This window comes from Mustelus asterias, chromosome 19 (assembly GCF_964213995.1).
Source record: "Mustelus asterias chromosome 19, sMusAst1.hap1.1, whole genome shotgun sequence".
In the NCBI taxonomy this organism is placed as follows: Eukaryota; Metazoa; Chordata; class Chondrichthyes; order Carcharhiniformes; family Triakidae; genus Mustelus; species Mustelus asterias.
The window spans coordinates 73,773,299-73,787,281 of NC_135819.1; the positions used below are offsets into that span (position 1 = coordinate 73,773,299).

Genomic DNA, 13,983 nt, shown 5'->3' on the forward strand with positions numbered 1-13,983 from the left:
ACTGAATGGCGGAGCGGACTCAAATGCTGTGCGGCGGCCTACGTCTGCTCCTGTTTCATGGGAGCTTGCAAGGTTAGCGCTGCTGCCTCACAGCGCCAGGGACCCAGGCTCGATTCCGGCCTTGGGTGACTGTCTGTGCGGAGTCTGCAAGTTCTCCCCATGTCTGAGTGGGTTTCCCCCGGGTGCTCCGGTTTCCTCCCACAGTCTGAAAGATGTGCTGGTTGGGTACATTGGCCGTGCTAAATTGCCCCTCAGTGTACCCGAACAGGCGCCAGAGTGTGGCGACCAGGGGATTTTCACAGTAACTTCATTGCAGCGTTAATGTAAGCCTACTTGTGACACAAATAAATAAAATAAAATAAAATGAACTCGCTGGGCGGAATTTTACTGGCATGTCCGCCCGAGGTTCGTACGATCCTGCCCGAGGCCAACAAAGAATGCCGTTCTCCGAGCCTCGCCCGCCTCCAGAATCAGGGCAGGTGTGCCGGTAACATTCCGGCTCCTGTGTCTGTGTGGGTTTTCTCTGGTTGCTCCAGTTTCCTCCCACACTCCAAAGATGTGCGAGATTGATTGGTCATGCTAAAATGCCCCTTAGTGTCAGGGGGACTAGCATGGTAAATACATGGAGTTACGGGGATATATGGGGTCTGAGTAGGATTGTTGTTGGGGCAGGCTAAATGGGCTGACTGGCCTCCTTCTGCACTGTAGTGATTCTACGATTTCTATTCTATGATTTGATTATTTCTTTCCTCATTCTTTCACTCATCTAGGTTTCTAAGTACCCTCAACCCAACCAGTGACATTTGAGGTTTGGAATATTTATCTACCCTTTATTCCATCTGTTTCTTATTTATGAGCAACATTCTGATACAACTATCATGCTTTTTACGCAGTGAGAAATTCAGCACCTCAGAGTGGTTTCAGAGGTTACTCTCATCATAAAATGATGATCAAACATCGTTGTAGTGTCACCATTTTATAGATTACTTGAGATCCTAGCCACTAAAGTATATATGTGTTCTCTTAGCTTCCGACAGGTAAACACTTCCAGGCTCATTCTTCAAAGTGAATAACAAGTGAAAGGTCTTCATTATTCTTGTGGTAAACTGGAATAAATATTTTACAAAGCAGGACAAGTTGCACGGTTGAGATCAACACCCGAACAGGGATAAATAATGTAACTGGACGGCACTGCCATGTTATCTCCTTTCACACTGAGTCTCGGCTCGAGTTAAATGTTCCCTTTTCAATGATCACAACCCATTACTGGCCGCATATAACTGCACATGAAGCATTTCATGATTGGCCTTTTTGAACATGAGCCCAATAAGTAAACATTTGCCTTTTCATCCTCACTTCGCTGATCTGCATCAACCCATTTTTGATAAGAGGGAGGAAGCAAAGAACAAAGAACAGTACAGCACAGGAAACAGGCCCTTCGGCCCTCCAAGCCTGTGCCGCTCCTTGGTCCAACTAGACCAATCGTTTGTATCCCTCCATTCCCAGGCTGCTCATGTGACTATCCAGGTAAGTCTTAAACGATGTCAGCGTGCCTGCCTCCACCACCCTACTTGGCAGCGCATTCCAGGCCCCCACCACCCTCTGTGTAAAAAACATCCCTCTAACATCTGAGTTATACTTCGCCCCTCTCACCTTGAGCCCGTGACCCCTCGTGAACGTCACTTCTGATCTGGGAAAAAGCTTCCCACCGTTCACCCTATCTATCCCCTTCATAATCTTGTACACCTCTATTAAATCTCCCCTCATTCTCCATCTTTCCAGGGAGAACAACCCCAGTTTACCCAATCTCTCCTCATAGCTAAGACCCTCCATACCAGGCAACATCCTGGTAAACCTTCTCTGCACTCTCTCTAACGCCTCCACGTCCTTCTGGTAGTGCGGCGACCAGAACTGGACGCAGTACTCCAAATGTGGCCTAACCAGCGTTCTATACAGCTGCATCATCAGACTCCAGCTTTTATACTCTATACCCCGTCCTATAAAGGCAAGCATACCATATGCCTTCTTCACCACCTTCTCCACCTGTGTTGCCACCTTCAAGGATTTGTGGACTTGCACACCTAGGTCCCTCTGTGTTTCTATACTCCTGATGACTCTGCCATTTATTGTATAACTCCTCCCTACATTATTTCTTCCAAAATGCATCACTTCGCATTTATCCGGATTAAACTCCATCTGCCACCTCTCCGCCCAATTTTCCAGCCTATCTATATCCTGCTGTATTGCCCGACAATGCTCTTCGCTATCCGCAAGTCCAGCCCTCTTTGTGTCATCCGCAAACTTGCTGATTACACCAGTTACACCTTCTTCCAAATCATTTATATATAAGCAATGGAAATGGTCGGGAGCTTCATGTTTCTAGGTGTCCAGATCACCAACAACCCTGGAACCTCCATGCCAACGCTATCGTTAAGAAAGCCCACCAACGCCTCCACTTTCTCAGGAGCCGAAAGAAATTTGGCATGTCCACTACGACTCTCATCAATTTTTACAGATGCACCATAGAAAGTATCCTTTCTGGTTGTATCACAGCTTGGTATGGCTCCTGCTCCGACCAAAACCACAAGAAACTACAAAGGGTCGTCAATGTAGCCCAATCCATCACGCAAACCAGCCTCCCATACATTGACTCCAACTACACTTCCCGCTACCTCGGAAAAGCAGCCAGCATAATTAAGGAGACCACACACCCTGGACATTCTCTCTTCCACCTTCTTCCATCGAGAAAAAGATACAAAAGTCTGAGGTCATGTACCAACCGACACAAGAACAGCTTCTTCCCTGCTGCCATCAGACTTCTGAATGGACCTACTTTATATTAACATAGAAACATAGAAAAACCACAGCACAAAACAGGCCCTTCGGCCCCACAAGTTGTGCCGAACATATCCCTACATTTTAGGCCTACCTATAACCCTCCATCCTATTAAGTCCCATGTACTCATCCAGGCGTCTCTTAAAAGACCCTATTGAGTTTGCCTCCACCACCACTGACAGCAGCCGATTCCCCTCGCCCACCACCCTCTGTGTGAAAAACTTACCCCTAACATTTCCCCTGTACCTACCCCCCAGCACCTTTAACCTGTATCCTCTCGTAGCAGCCATTTCCACCCTGGGAAAAAGCCTCTGAGAGTCCACCCGATCTATGCCTCTGAACATCTTATGTACCTCTATTAGATCTCCTCTCATCCTATGTCTCTCCAAGGAGAAAAGACCGAGCTCCCTCAGCCTATCCTCATAAGGCATGCCACTCAATCCAGGCAACATCCTTGTAAATCTCCTCTGTACCCTTTCAATCTTTTCCACATCCTTCCTGTAATGAGGCGACCAGAACTGAGCACAGTACTCCAAGTGGGGTCTGACGAGGGTCTCATTAAGTTGATTAAATTGATCTTCCTTTACACCCTAGCTATGACTGTAACACTATACTCTGCACTATCTCCTTTCCTTCTCCCCATGTACTCTATGAACAGTATGCTTTGTCTATATAGTGTGTGATAAACAATACTTTCACCATATCCCAATACGTGTGACAATATTAAATCAAATCAAATCAAATCAAAGCAGCCACTTGCTGTTATGACCGATATTATGACATGGGTGGTAAGGTGGCACAGTGGTTAGCACTGCTGCCTCACAGTGCCAGGGACCCGGGTTCAATTCCCAGCTTGGGGTCACTGTCTGTGTGGGGTCTGCACGTTCTTCCCGTGTCTGCATGGGTTTCCTCTGGGTGCTCCAGTTTCCTCCCACTGTCTGAAAGACATGCTGGTTAGGTGCATCTGCCATGCCAAATTCTTCCTCAGTGTACCCGAACAAGTGCCGGACTGTGGTGACTAGGGGATTTTCACAGTAACTTCATTGCAGTGTTAACGTAAGCCTACTTGTGACACTAATAAATAAGATAAACTCCCTGTATTTGCCTGTTAATTAAGCCTACTTGTGACAATAATAAATAAGTAAATAAATAAATGGTTTACACATTTATCTGCTTTTAAAATTAGCAAAGGGAGATAGAAATGTTATCCTTAGGGCCCGATTGTATCGTCAAGGAAAACTGGGTAAAGTCAGGCGTGAGGTGAGTAATGCAATCCGCGCCCGCCTCCGTGCCAGTTCCCCCCTTAGCAAGGTCTGAAAATGGCTGCAATTGGGACCGTGCCCGAAACAGGTACCACAGCCATTTAAAGGCATTTACATGCATTTAAATTGACTTAACGGGCTGCACGCCCAACCTTACCGGCACTTCCCCCTTTACCCCCGCATTCGCCCAACCAGAGTTGGCCCGAAACAGACAAGCTCCTCAAAACTCCGATTCGGGTGTTCCATTTAGTGTGGAGATAAGTGTCGAGTATCCGACGGCTCTCTGCTTGAGATCAGTGGGGGGGGGGTAAGGTGGGGTCCGCTGCCACTCTGCCTGAGATCAACGAGGGGGAAGGGAGGGAGGTGCCAGCGATCAGTCTGAGTGGCGGAGGGGGATAAGGGGGTCAGTAATGTTAGGGGGGGTGGGGCAATGTCTGTGGGGGCCAGGGAAAGGCATTATCTGGCCTGAGAGGGATGTGGCAGGGGAGCCGCATTCTATCATGCGCAGTTGGAGGCTGTGATTGGAGCTGCAGGATTTTGGGCAAGTAAGCCCCACCCACAGGCTTCTACAGCGCGATTCAGAATTGCTGATATTTTTCAGACAGAGTGCGTATGGGGATGGGTCTAAAAGTCGGATCTGAAACAGTCCCAGTTTCAAGTCCGCCCAGCACTTAGAATCAAAATGGCAAAATAGGGCGCTAATTGTCTGCTCTGTGCAATGTAGAAATGTTCCTGATCCCTCGCACCCCTATGTGTCCTGTGACAGTCTAGATAGAACTGAAATACCTTTTACACCTCACATTCGGAATCCAATGGTAACGATCCACAAAAACACAGTGACAAATTGAATTGTGTTTGAACCAGCATCACACCCAATTAAAGTCCAAAATCAGCAGCTCCTGTGGTATTTTCTGGCTGATGCTACCCCAACCCCATGGGAGCGTGTGCTTTAACTGGGATCTGAACTCGAGACACTGATGAACATAACAACACTTCAGGGTTACTGGTGTGGTCACTGCATGACCCTAATTTCAGGACTTGCGTTTACCAACTCTTGAAGCTGCAAGGGATTTCCCAGAGGGGAAAAACAGATATCCATTAAGGTCAGAAAGTCGACCATTAATGTTTGGTACGTTCTGACTCTCAAGCCCTGAAGCAGTGATATTCAAGGTTTGGGATGCCTGAGTTCCATCCGTATTTTATTGATGACTAACATTCTGACTAGATACTGTGCTTTCTAAGAAGCTCAACACCTGAACAAGTGGCCTCAGAGGTTACACTTGTTATAAAATGATGATCAAACATTGCGGCAGTGTTTCTATTTTATATATGCCTTGGTGACTCGGATCTCAAGTAATCTATGTGTTCCATTCTCCGAGCTTCTTACGCGTAAACTCTTCCAGGCCTCATTCTTCAAACTGAATTAAAAGTAAAAGACCTTCATTATTCTTGTGTCAATCTGAAATAAACATTTAACAAAACAAGTTGGGTGATTCAGAACGATACTGCATGATTCAAACAATGTGGCCCCAAAGGCTCTGAACCGTTCTTAATATAAAGTATATCCTCCATGTACATGCCATGTACACGTCGAGGGGTGGGCACAAGAGCTGCTTTACAGCCTCTGGTCTTCAGGGAGCAACACAAAGGGCGGCACAGCTAAACTCTCTTCAGATCCTTAATTTTATTCTTTCCCTGAAGGGGCTGGGAAACAGTGGCACGATGGCACAATGGTGAGCACTGCTGCCCCGCAGCGCCAGGGACTCGGGTTCGATTCTGGCCTCGGGGTCACTGTCTGTGTGGAGTTTGCACGTTCTCCCCGTGTCGGCATGGGTTTCCTCCGGGTGCTCCGGTTTCCTCCCACACTCCAAAGGTGTGCGGGTTAGGTTGATTGGCCACGCTAAATTGCCCTTTTGTGTCAGGGGGATTAGTAGGGTAAATATGTGGGGTTATGGGAATAGGGCCTGGGTGGGTTTATGGTCAGTGCAGGGTTAGGTAGAAATAATTAGGGTAACTAGGGTAAGTGTTAAGAAGTGTTAACTCGATGAGCTGAAAGGCCTCCTTCTGCACTGTAGGGATTCTATGAATTCCCCCATTCTTATCTCGTCCTGGCACAGCACTTCTTTTTGTTCATAGGATATGGGGCCTTGCTGGCAAGGCCAGGCCCTATCCCCTTAACCCCATGCATTTTTCAAACTGGAGGCCTGTGACCAGCAGTGTGCCTCAGGGATCAGTGCTGGGCCCACTGTTATATTTGTCATTTATATTAATGATTTGGATGAGAATATAGGGAGCATGGTTAGTAAGTTTGCAGATGACACCAAGATTGGGGGCATGGTGGACAGTGAAGAAGGTTATCTCCAATTGCAGTGGGATCTTGATCAATTGGGCCAGTGGGCTGACGAATGGCAGATGGAGTTTAATTTAGACAAATGCGAGGTAATGCATTTTGGTAGATTGAACCAGGGCAGGACTTACTCAATTAATGGTAGGGCGTTGGGGAGAGTTACAGAACAAAGAGATCGAGGGGTACATGTTCATAGCTCCTCGAAAGTGGAGTCACAGGTGGACAGAGTGGTGAAGAAGGCATTCAACATGCTTGGTTTCATTGGTCAGAACATTGAATACAGGAGTTGGGACGTCTTGTTGAAGCTGTACAAGACATTGGTAAGGCCGCACTTGGAATACTGTGTGCAATTCTGGTCACCCTATTATAGAAAGGATATTATTAAATTAGAAAGAGTGCAGAAAAGACTTACTAGGATGCTACTGGGACTTGATGGATTGAGTTATAAGGAGAGGCTGAACAGACTTGGACTTTTTTCTCTGGAGCGTAGGAGGCTGAGGGGTGACCTTATAGAGGTCTATAAAATAATGAGGGGCATAGACAAGGTAGATAGTCAATATCTTTTCCCAAAGGTAGGGGAGTCTAAAAATAGAGGGCATAGGTTTAAGGTAAGAGGGGAGAGATACAAAAGGGTCCACAGGGGCATTTTTTTCACACAGAGGGTGGTGAGTGTCTGGAACAAGCTGCCAGAGGTAGTAGTAAAGGCGGGTACAATTTTATCTTTTAAAAAGCATTTAGATAGTTACATGGGTACGATGGGTATAGAGGGATATGGGCCAAATGCAAGCAATTGGGATTAGTTTAGGGGTTTTAAAAAATAAGGGCGGCATGGACAAGTTGGGCCAAAGGGCCTGTTTCCATGCTGTAAACCTCTATGACTCTATTTTACCCTAGCTAGTCCCCCTGACACTAAGGAGCAATTTACCATGGCCAATCCACCTAACCCGCACATCTTTGGAGTGTGGGAGGAAACTGGAGCACCCGGGGGAAATCCAGACAGGCACAGGGAGAACGTGGAAACTCCACACAGACAATGACCCGAGCTGGGAATTGAACCCAGGTCCCTGGCGCTGTGAGGCAGCAGTGCTAACCAGTGTGCCACCACGCTGCCCTGATGGCATGAAACATGCCCCCGTGTTTTTTTTTGACAAAGTGCCCAAAGATTTGGCAAGACAACATGTCCGTTTCCCTGGAGAGAAACACAGCGATTGTCAGTCAGAGCCTGACACTTGGGAGAGAACAAATGATGGATGGATAAATTAGTTGATTAAAAAATCCTTGTGGTGGCAGGTATCGAATTGTGATGATGATATAAATAAAACAATGGATCATAAGTTAGAGTCTTTGAAAAAAAATGATTGCACAATTCTGAACATTGTGGTGTACAAAACACATTGCAAAATGCAGATCTTAACCCACAGATTAAAAATGAAAAGGTCCACTTCGTACAGCACTTTGTATTAAACTCCATGAATCATATATTGTCAAGGTTGAGTTCATTAAATTCTCAATCATTTACCACACATAGAGCCCACTGAGGCCCAACATACTTGGAAGAGATTTAACTAGTCCCAATCCCCCGCCTTTACTCATACTCCTTCAGCTGTTTATTTTTCAAATACTTTTTAAAGATTATTAAGTCTTTATAATAAGGACTCTACTTCAACCACTCTATGGTGAGTCATTAATAACTCATCTGCCTCAGAAAATTACCCAAAATAATTCCCTGCGGATTTTACAGATGATGATCTTAAATTTGTCTCCTCTGATGACAGACTCACCAGCTGCTAGAAATAGATTTTATCCCGTTTTCTTAATTCTGCCCTTCACCTTACTTGTCTGAATGGAAAGGGCTGAGTTTTCAAAGTCTTTCTTCAAGACTATATTCTCCCATTTTGATATCATCTTCTCCATAATCTTGACATCCTTTCCAAAATGGAGCACAATATTCAGACTCTGTCATTAGTAAAGAGGTATAATGTTTCTTTCGTTTGATTTATTATTTATTTTTCATTCATTCGTAGGACATGGGCATCGCTGCCTGGCCAGCATTTATTTGCCCATCCCTAGTTGCCGTTGGAGAGCAGTTCAGAGTCAACCACATTGCTGTGGCTCTGGAGTCACATGTAGGCCAGACCAGGTACGGACGGCAGATTTCCTGCCCTGAAGGACATTAGAGAATCAGATGGGTTTTTTGGACAATTGACAATGGTTTCATGGTCATCAGCAGATTCTGAATTTCAGATGTTTTTAATTGAATTCAAATTCCACCATCTATGGTGATGGGATTGGAACTCGGGTCCCCAGAACATTAGCTGAGTTTCTGGATTCATATTATTTATTATTGTCACATCTATTAGTATACAGTGAAAAGTATTGTTTCTTGAGTGCTATACAAAGCATACGTGTTAGAGTCATAGCTAGCATGTAGAGAAGGATGGACTTAGTGCGAGATAGGTCCATTCAAAAGTCTGATGGCAGCAGGGAAGAAGCTGTTCTTGAGTGGGTTGGTAGATGACCTCAGACTTTTGTATCTTTTTACTGACGGAAGAAGATGGAAGAGAGAATGTCTTGGGTGCGCGGGGTCCTTAATTATGCTGGCTTTTCCAAGGCAGCGGCAAGTGTAGACAGAGTCAATGGATGGCAGGCTGGTTTGCGTTATGGACTGGGCTACGTTCATGACCCATTGTAGTTTCTTGCGGTCTTGGGCAGAGCAGGAGCCATACCAAGCTATGATACAACCAGAAAGAATGCTTCCTATGGTGCATCTGTAAAAGTTGGTGAGAGTCGTAGCGGATGTGCCAAATTTCCTTAGTCTTCTGAGAAAGTAGAAGCGTGGGTGGGCTTTCTTAACTATAGTGACAGCTTGCCCTCCTGAGTGGGTCAGGGAGCCACTCCTCATACATGCAAAGTGAGACAGCTAAACAGGTACACCATGCAACCAAGAGGCATTAAAACTAATTCCATTCCAACTATCACCAGGCAGGAAACAACGGATGACTTCCTGATCAGGAATGCTCAGACCAACGACCTGGCTTTTCGGCTAAGATTGAGCATCAGGTCAAGCACAAGATGGGGTGCAGTGCCCTCTCTTGTCAGCTTGGCTCTTGTTTATCTCTCTCGGAGGGACCTTGAATTGGATTCAATTGGATTTTGAATTTTGTTTTTGGAGCGAGCAAGGAATGGATTCGGGTTTGCCCGGTCCACTCTGAGCATTGCCTTTGTAACTTTAAGAACGGGGTCAAAAAATTAAAAAAAGACAGTGTGGACATCTGCAAACTCAACCATTGGGGCTTCTCAAACTTACCCGAAGGACTTTCAACTGACTACATTCGATTATCGACTGTGCCTCCATAGATTTCCTTTTTTGAATGCTTTGTACTCAGGCCTGTGGAAGTGGAAAGTTAATTGCCGCTAATTGTTTCTTCAATAGCAGGTGGTCCGTGCACCAAATGCAAGAACAGCTATCAGAAATGAATAATTGTGCCTCTTTGTTCAAATTGGTACCTTTTTTCTTATGACGTTACTTGACAGCTGTGAACAGAAGCAGCAGTTCAGTGGGAAGGTGCAGCGACCTGGACGAATTTGCACAGCGTGTCAATACTCTTGCTGTGGTGGGTAACAGAGAAGAGTGGAGCCACCACTTCGCTCGCACCTGTCCAGAGGAGCCTTCCTCTCTCACCAGCATCACCCACTCTGATGACAGGCTTGATGATCCTCGCAAGCAGCTATAAATACCGCAGCTGCTTCGAGGCTTGTGACTTCTGAGCACTGACTGCTGAGAAGCTAATCTCTCAGATCAGGTGGCGAGCAAAATCTATCGTGGAACTTCTATTTTCCTTCAATGGACTGGAATAATCGTTCCACAATTGACATGTCTTTCAGGGAGAAACAATTTCAGTGGAAAGTGAAGCTTCATGGAGGAGAACGCACTCGAGTCTCTGGAACTCTCTCCCTCAAAAGGCAGTGGGAACAGTCTTTGGATATTTTAAAGGCTGAGTTAGATGGATTTTCAATTAACAAGGGGGTGAAAAGTTACTGGGAATGTGGGGTTGACATTGTATTCAGGTCAGCCCCGATCTTATTGAATGTCAGAGGAGGCTCGAGGGACCGAGTGGCCTAAGAACAAAGAAAACTACAGCACAGGAACAGGCCTTTTGGCCCGGTAATCCAGCACCGACCGTGTTGCTCGTCTGAACTAAAACCCCCTACCCTTCCATGGACCTTATCCCTCTATTCCCATCCTATTCATGTATTTGTCCAGACGCCCCTTAGAAGTCACCATCGTATCTACTCCTGCTCTTAATTCGCCTGTATACATCTTCCTGTTGGGAGCGTAACTTCCAGTAATAAGCTGCACTTCAATGGTGCTCCCAGTTGGCAGCGGGCCCTCCAGACGGAAACACCACTCACACGAGCCTCAACTGGTAACATTAATTTTCTGGTCATTTACGTCTAATGGATGACAGAGACTATGAGCCTAGAGGGAAGACCAATTGTAGAATCGTCGAATTTGTTGGCTTTGTTAGTCAACCACAAAGTACAAACACTCTCAATGGTATCAATGCAACACCACTCACTCATTACAATGTTAACCGAAAACGGCTTCTTCCCTGTTGCTATCAGACTTTTGAATGGACCTACCTCGCATTAAGTTGATCTTTCTCTACACCTTAGCTATGATTGTAACACGACATTCTGCACTCTCCCCTTTCCTTCTCTATGAACGGTATGCTTTGTCTGTATAGCGTGCAAGAAACAATACTTTTCACTGTATACTAATACATGTGACAATAATAAAGCAAATCAAATCAAATAATGCAGACACTGACTCACAATGGGATTAATACAAACACTTTGAATACTTATGAATACCCGCCCCACTGGGCACTAGCTGTGGTACCAACCATCTCATGCACAATACTCCAGATGTGGTCTCACCAATACCCTGTACAACTGAGCATAATCTCCCTACTTTTGTAATTAGAAAATAGAACATAGAAAAAATACAGCACAAACAGGCCCTTCGGCCCACAAGTTGCGCCAGTCATGTCCCGACCTACCTAGGCTTATATATAGGCTTACCTATAACCCTCAATCCTATTAAGTCCCATGTACTCATCCAAAAGTCTCTTAAAAGACCCTATCAAGTTTGCCTCCACCACCACTGACGGCAGCCGATTCCACTCACCCACCCCCTCTGAGTGAAAAACTTACCCCTGACATCTCCTCCGTACCTACTCCCCAGCACCTTAAACCTGTGTCTTCTCGTAGCAGCCATTTCAGCCCTGGGAAAAAGCCTCCGAGGATCCACCCGATCTATACCTCTCAACATCTTGTACACCTCTATCAGGTCACCTCTCATCCTTCGTCTCTCCAAGGAGAAAAGACCTAAGGTAATTAATTCCCCTCACAATGGAATGATAACATTCTATTAGCTTTCCGAATTACTTGCTGTACCAGTATGCTAGTCTTTTGTGATTCATACACTAGGACATCCAGATCCCTCTGCATCCTCTCACCATTTAGACAAGAAGTTTTTTTATTCTTCCTGCCAAAATGGACAGTTTCACCGTTGCCCACATTATACTCCATTTGCCAGATCTTTGCCTACTCATTTAACCTATGTCTCCTTGTTGCCTCCTTAGATCCTCTTCATAATTTACTTTGAAATACAAGCATCATCTTGTATGCATGAACGTGATCTTATGTGCCGTTCATGCCACGCTCCTGCTGCAGCGAGGCTGGAGAATTTGGCAGCCAGCCAAATCTCTGTTCACTGCAGCGGGATGGGAAAACCACGCCAGTGTGAAATGTGGTAAGGATGGCACGGTGGCACTGTTGCCTCACAGTACCAAGGACTGGGGTTCAATTCTGGCCTTGGGTCACTGTCTGTGTGGAGTTTGCACGTTCTCTCCGTGTTTGCGTGGGTTTCCTCTGGGTGCTCTGGTTTCCCCCCACAGACCAAAGGCGTGCGGGCTTGGTTGATTGGTGATATTAAATTGTCCCCGAGTGTCAGGGGGATTAGCAGGGTAAATATGTGGGGTTACAGGGATAGGGCCTGGGTGGGATTGTTGTTGGTGCAGGCTCAATGGGCCAAATGGCCTCATTCTGCGCTGTAGAGATTCTATGATTCTATACAGGCTAGCAATTTTAATATCTACCACTGAAGTCATGAGTGTCTGTGAGAATGGCTGAACCATTTACTTTATTCATCCATGGCACATGGGCGTCACTGGCTGGGCTAGCATTTATTGGCTATCCCTCCTTGTCCTTGAACTGAGTGGCTGCTCAGCCATTTTAGAGGGTACTAAGAGTCAACCACATTGTTGTGGCTCTGGAGTCACATGTAGGCCAGAGCAGGTAAGGATGGCAGATTTCCTTCCCTAAAGGACCTTAGTGAACCAGATGTGATTTTACAGCAATTGGCAATGGTTTCACGGTCATCAGTAGATTCTTAATTCCAGTTTTTTTTTTATTGAATTCAAAATCCACCATCTGCTGTGGTGGGATTCAAATCTGGGTCCCCTAAGCATTACTCTAAGTCTCTGGATTACTAGTCCAGCGACAATACCACTTCGCCACTGCTTCACAATAATACAACACCCTGCCTCATGGGAAAACAGACTTCATGTCTCACAAGATTCTCCAAGTCTCCAAAGATGTGCGGGTTAGGTGGATTGGCCATGCTAAATTGCCCTTTAGTGTTTGGGGGACTATCTAGGGTCAATGCATGGTGTTACGGGGATAGGGCCTGGGTGGGAATGGACTCCTTCTGCACTGTGGGATTCTATGAAGAGACATAATTGTTGCTAACATAACCCAATAATCACAAAGTTTTAATGAACTGGCGACTGAGAAAGACGGCACATCAACACTGAATGTTCTGTTGAACTAACCTTGATGGCTGCTTTGTAAAAGTGTATTGAATATTTTATTTAATGGAATATACTTGAGGCTGGATATTAAAAATTAAATAATCAGCACTCCTCCGTAATTGAAATGAAGAGGTCAAGTTCGCCGAGATGTTTATTTGTCTTCCTTCTTTTGTAAGACTCTGGGATGTCATCCAGGAGCCATTTTGAGGGTGGCAATTTATACAAGACACAATAAAACCCTGCAATCAACGAGGGCACAATGTACAAGTGGCATTCACAAAAGTCAATTTCAGCAAAGGAAAAGAAAGGTTTGTACCTCTGAGACCTAATGGAGCCACATTACGTCTATTGTATCTTTTTGTGTTTAATTTTTAATTGCAGTTCTGCAGACTGAATTGAATCAGGATAATATATGGATGCAGCATAGTTCAGTAGTATAAGAAAATGCAACACTAAAAGACTTATAAAGATTCCACGGGCCCTTGTTTGGAGACTCAGAGCAGTGCAGAGTTCAAAGAATCCCTACAGTGCAGAAGGAGGCCATTTGGCCCATCGAGTCTGCACCGACCACAATCCCAACCAGGCCCTATCCCCATAACCCCATGCTAGTCCCCCTGACATTAAGGGGCAATTTAACATGGGCCAATCCACGGGTTTCAA

General features: G+C 45.5%; 1 protein-coding gene across 22 annotated transcripts in view; it reads right to left on the reverse strand.

Moving 5' to 3' along the window:
- The window catches only part of celf2 (cugbp, Elav-like family member 2), a 972,609-nt gene that overhangs the window by 519,987 nt on the left and 438,639 nt on the right, over window positions 1-13,983 (reverse strand). The window contains exon 1 of one of the 22 annotated variants that reach the window (XM_078235895.1): window positions 9,953-10,131. The exons of the other annotated variants lie outside the window; for them this stretch is intronic. The gene's annotated coding sequence lies outside the window, so the exon portion shown is untranslated. Of the gene's footprint in view, window positions 1-9,952; window positions 10,132-13,983 lie in introns of those variants that run through there. 22 annotated transcript variants of the gene reach the window in all.